The following is a 5,882-nucleotide window of genomic DNA, read 5'->3' on the forward strand; positions in this document are numbered from 1 at the left end:
GGCTTCACCAAGGGCAAATCGTGCCTGACTAATCTAATGGCCTTCTGTGGTGGAATGACTGCATCACTGGACAAGAGAACTACAGATGTCATCTACCTGGACTTCTGGACTGTTAGATGGATAAGGAATTAGCTGGATGGCTGCGGACAGTTATAGTCAATGGCTCAATGTCCAAGTGGAAACCAGTAACCAGGCTATACCAGGTTCACTCAAGGCTGTACCAAATAAGTTTTCATGAAGTGGTGGATGACACCAAGGGGAGGGGTGCAGTTGATTTGCTGGAGGGAAGGGAAGCCATCCAGAGGGAGCTTGACAGGCTTGAGAAGCAAGAAAATGTGAACCTCATGAGGTTTAACAAGGCCAAGCACAAGATCCTGTATCTGGGTCAGGGCAATCCCCAATATCAATACAGGCTCAGAGATGAAAGGATTGAGTGTAGTCCTGTGGAGAAGGACTTGGGGGTGCTGGTGGATGAAAAGCTGCACATGACCCATCAATATGCACTTGCAGCCGAGAAAGCCAACTGCACCCTGGGCTGCATCAAAAGAAGTGTGACCAGCAGGTCAAGGGAGGTGATTTTCCCCCTCTACTCTGCTCTTGTGAGACCCCACCTAGAGTATTGCATCCAGCTCTGGGGCCCCCAACGTAAGAAGGACATGGGCCTGTTGGAGCAGGACCAGAGGAGAATGACAAAAATGGTCATAGGAATAGAACACCTCTCCTCTGAAGAAAGGCTGAGAGAGTTGGGGTCATTCAGCCTGGAGAAGAGAAGGCTCCAAGGAAATGTTATTGCAGCCTTTCAATACTTAAAGGGGGCTTATAAGAAAGATAAGGACAGACTTTTTAGTAGGGTTTGTAGCAATAGGACAAGGGGTAACAGTTTTAAACTGAAAGAGGGTAAGTTTAGATTGCACATAAGGAATAAATTTTTTACTCTGATAACGGTGGAACAGGGAGCTGGAACAGGTTGCTCAGAGACGACATAGGTGCCCTGTCACTGGAAGTGTTCAAGTTCAGGTTAGACAGGGCTTTGAGCAACCCGATCTAGTGAATGATGTCCCTGCCCATGGCAGGGTGGTTGGACTAGATGATCTTTAATGGTCCCTTCCAAAAAAACCATTTGATGATTCTGTGTTTCCAATATGTAACATTTCTATAACATGGTATATGGATCAAATGGTGTTACACATTGTTTATATATACTCATAAATTATTATTTTTATAAGATGGAACAGGACCAAGATGAGAAAAAAGCACATCTCATATTGCCTACCTAATACACTGACTCTCAGAATCTGAAGCAGGAAGACTAAAGGCTTAAGTCATGTTTTCCCTAGATCTATACAAGTGTTCTTTCTAATAAAGGGTTGACCATTCTAATATTCAGTGTTACTCATGCTTTTTAAATTGTTTTTCAGAGAAATGTCCTGTCCATGGTGAAACTAATACATTTAGAAGTCCTCTAAATAAAAAGGTCCTCTAAAAGCTCTAATAGAGATAAATTAATGATTTCTGACATTTTTTTTAACTTTTGCAAAAAAAAAAAAAATCCCATCTGAGCTACTTGTCTCAATATCAGCTACAGCTAAGACACAGAAATGGGCAGCTCTAGGGTACTGTTCATTATACCTTACAGTAGTGTTCTAAAATAGATCCGATAATTTGCAACTTCTCTCTACCACCTACAAAGAGAAGACAGATCAGGCATTTCAAACATGTCTGTAATTAGACAGAGATTAATTCTACCCCCCATTAGCTGGTGGGTCTGTCTTTCCGAAGTAAAACATTGTTATCTTCTGTGTCCTACAATTTCTCTATGTTGTCTAGATAAATGATATGCATTTTTTTGATAAGGGTTAAGTTTATGCTTGCCCCCTATGAAAACAGGGTACAACTCTCTCAGCAGTACTATAATATTAAAATATATGTGTTATTAAAAAAACTTTAAAATTGCTAAGCATCAATTGCAGTATCTAAAACAGTAGTTTCATTAGGTAATAGGCAGTTGCATAGGAAATCCTGCTTACAAAATCAAAAATTTAAATGTAGTTGAAAAGCAGCTGTCTCATTAAAACTTTTTGTATCTGTAACACAGTGTTTCCAAACTTTTGCTTGGAGCAGTCTTGGAGAGATGACTAAAAAATATGCATTGGAATAGCCCCCTTCTTTCTTGTATTTCTAGTATAATGACCTCAAAACTACACTTAGCTTCTTCTGCTTCTTGTTTCTTCTGGCACTTCTTCTCTCCCTCTTCTGTGGGATCTTTAAATTTCTTGTTATTCACTCTTCTTGATCCTTTTTCTTGAGCTTTCCCTTCCCATATTGTCCCTGAAAATTTGGATTAACACCTTCCTGTCATGAAGTCACAAGCAAAGCTTGTGTGGTGACTTCGGTGGACACATCCATAGATGTCTTCCCAATTATAGCAACAAAAGAGGAAGATGATAGTGAAACAACCTTTTATAGTGCAATTCATTGTCATGGAAGCTCTCCAGATAAGAAGGCTCAGTCCTGCATTAAAAACAATCCCCACCTTTTCTTGGGAAGCTGTCTGATAAAAGGTGTTCTGTGCTTCCACTGTAAGATAATGCAGATTTCCAATAAAATCTTGGAATTCATATTAACAGGTATAGGTATGCTGGAAAACTGCACATTTATAACAAGATGTGAGATAGATCTTTATTCTATATAGAGAGAATTTTTAAGGAATGTATTATGCCTATAAGTAAACTCAAAGCTCTAATTAGGCAAAAGCATCTCTTACTAAGACAGCCAGCCACTGCCTTGCTTCTGGTGCAATCTTCATTCTGGAAAAAAATATATAAAGTAACCTTCCATCCAGTGAACGTGTTTGGATTCAGTAAGGTTAGTGCTTGAACTGCTGAATACCATGTGGAACAAGGAACACATGCCAGCCAGCTCTGTTTGCCTTCAGGCCCATGAAAAGGAATCTGTCCATGGAAATAGGATAATTTCTCAGCAATGTGATTTAAACATTCTTCTCTTCTCCCCATATTATGAAAGGTATTGCTAAGCACTGCAAGATGAAAATCAGAAGCAGCCCAGACATTCCTTTTGGCTTGCTGACTTGCTATTATCTTCCAAATCCATGCAAAATACTGACACACAAAACAGTATTCAAGATGCTTGACTTATTCATAAGAGATGAGAGATACCAGATACGCACCAGCTCCTTTAGTTCTGAAGGAACCGGAAGTCTTCAGAAAAGAATTTTCCCCGAAGATTTTGAGTCTTTATCATTTCTCATTGAACAGCTAGTGAAGGTCATATTTGAAAGTAGTGGTTAATTTATCTGAGATCATAAAGTTAACGGTATTCTCTAAGTTTTCCTATTGCAGTGCTCCAGTAAAAAATATTCCAAACATGAAATCTTCTGCCGGATTCAGGTTTGCTGTGAAATTACCTAGCTCTGATAAAATTTGTGGAGCTCTGCACGGGCGAATCAAGCTTTGCATAGTTACAGGGAAAAAAACAATTGAATAGAATAAAAAGTTCTGTGTCCTTGCTGAGGTGATGCCCCAAATCAGCTCATCTCCAAGGATTTTTCCACTTGTAGATCATGACCATCTGGGAATGGATGACTACTGGCAATCATGAGCCAGTCTAAGCTCCTCCCAAGCTAAAGTGCTATTTACTCTATAAGGAAACAGTTTCAGTAAGTTGGAGAAGCTGTTGTCTCAAACTCTGGTTTAGGATATGCCTGATAATAACAACAGCAAATCAAAATGTAGAAGTAGAGCTTAACAGCATGCCTTCAGAAGCCTTCACAGCTCTTAGTAATATTGCCTTCCATGAAAGACAATTCTTTCTGGTATTTCCTGTGTAGTAGGTATCTCCCTTTCCCACATCCGTCCCTTGATCCAGGAAAACCTCTTGACTGTTTCTTTGCATCTGGAAAGAGCCCAGCTAATAGTCATCATCATGAATAAGACAGATTAAATGGATATTTCTGACCTCTGCCTTAGAAGAGTATGTTCTAACTCTTCAACTGATAATGCATGTCGTCTATATAAACCATGTATATCTTGTAAAATAACTTACTAATAGTACTTTTTAAACCATACATTTTTCTCACCTAGAATATGCATGGAGAGATAGATGTGCATACATTTATATGTCCAAAATGGGCCCAAATAGAATAATAATTATGATAAAATTTGATTAAATGTGGAGTACAGAGCTGCAGCCAGTCCTTAATATTTATACAAAGTTTCTCCCTTTTTACTTTCAAAATCCTACCATCTTGCAAAACAGAAGACAAAAGTTTTTTGAGCCTCAAATAAAGGCTATTAAAGGGTAATTAAAGTTAATGGAAAGCTTTCAGCTGTTTAGAGCTGGGAGGCAGCTCTGCATATTCACTGTCTTAGTGGACAATTCATGTTCATGTTGATGTCGCTGCGCACCACCACCCCAGGGCCTTTCCCACAGAGCTGCTCCCCAGCCCATGTCAGCCCAAAGGCTCTGCCCTCTCTGGGGCAGCACCTGGTGTTTGCCCTTGCTTAATTTCATGGTGTTCCTCTAGGCCTGTTCCACCAGGCTCTGTGGGTCCCTCTGAATGGTTTCTCTGCCCTTCACCATATCAGCTCCTCCCCTCAGTTTGGAGTCACCCGCAAATGTGATGAGAATATACTCAATAAAGCTGTTAAATAAGACAGGTCCCAGGACAGACCTCTATTGTTTTCCAGTTGTCACAGGCATGCAGGTAGAGTATAACGCATTAACATCACACTTGTAGATCAACCATCCGACCATTTTTTCATCTAACTAGTTGTCCACTCATCTACCATAATATCCTAATTTTGAAACAAGCATGTTGCAGGAGACAGCATCAAAATTCAGTCTGAATTCAGAGCAAACGAATGTTCCTCTCTATGCAAATCCATGCAGCTTCCCATCACCTTCCTCTTATTCATAAACCCAGGGATGTGCAAAAGCATCTTTGCCACCAGGCTGGCCAGTCTGTTAAAGAGAGCTTTAAACAAGTCCTAAATCAATCAGAATATTCTATATAATTAATCTGAGGTGACATGAACATGTTCCCTAGCTTCTCTAGCTTTAGAAATTTTTCTGATGCATGGCACAACACAGTTGTTTAAACTCAACCACTCTAAATTACATCTCCAAAGTGATGGGCTTTAATAACTTACAGGCAACAATGGCTCGAGAAAGAGCTCTCAGCTACCCTTTGAAAACATGACCTTAATGGTGATGATGGAGAGAGAGACAAAAAAAAAGTACATATGAAAATATTAGAAAAGAACTTGAGAATTAAACAGATGTCATTCTGCTACTGCCTTTATAACTCACAACCTACGTTATCGTTCATGCACTTAAACATGCAGTTCTGATCGTTCAATGTGAGAACAATTTGTGAGGGAAAAAAGTTATATAGGAACAAAATACCTCCAATAAAAGGAGAGAAGAGATTTCTTGGAAAACAGATGAATGTAAGGCAAAAGAGAAGCAATCTATAAAATCCTTAAGGATGACAGAGAAAGTGAATGGAAATGGTTATTCACTGATCCTTAAAACACAGGAAACAGGCATGAAATGATAGGAACTTTGAAGGCAAGAACTACTTTTTTTCATGCAATGTATGTAAGTGGTGGAACTCATCAGTACAGCAGAGGTTAAAGATATAAACCAGTTCCAACTATAAGGCAAGATTACAGAGACTTTTAACAATTATATTAAATACTGGAATTTTAAACATTAATTTAGGAAACCAGTAAACTGCTGGAATATGGTAAATTGTGCTCGGTTATGCTGGTCTGTACTTCCCCTCTTTCCCCTAAGAATCTTTTATTAACCATTACTTGAGGCAAGATGGACTATATGGATTTATTGTCTGAGCGTGTCTT

This window comes from Pterocles gutturalis, unplaced genomic scaffold, assembly GCF_000699245.1.
Source record: "Pterocles gutturalis isolate BGI_N339 unplaced genomic scaffold, ASM69924v1 scaffold5637, whole genome shotgun sequence".
NCBI lineage: Eukaryota > Metazoa > Chordata > Aves > Pterocliformes > Pteroclidae > Pterocles > Pterocles gutturalis.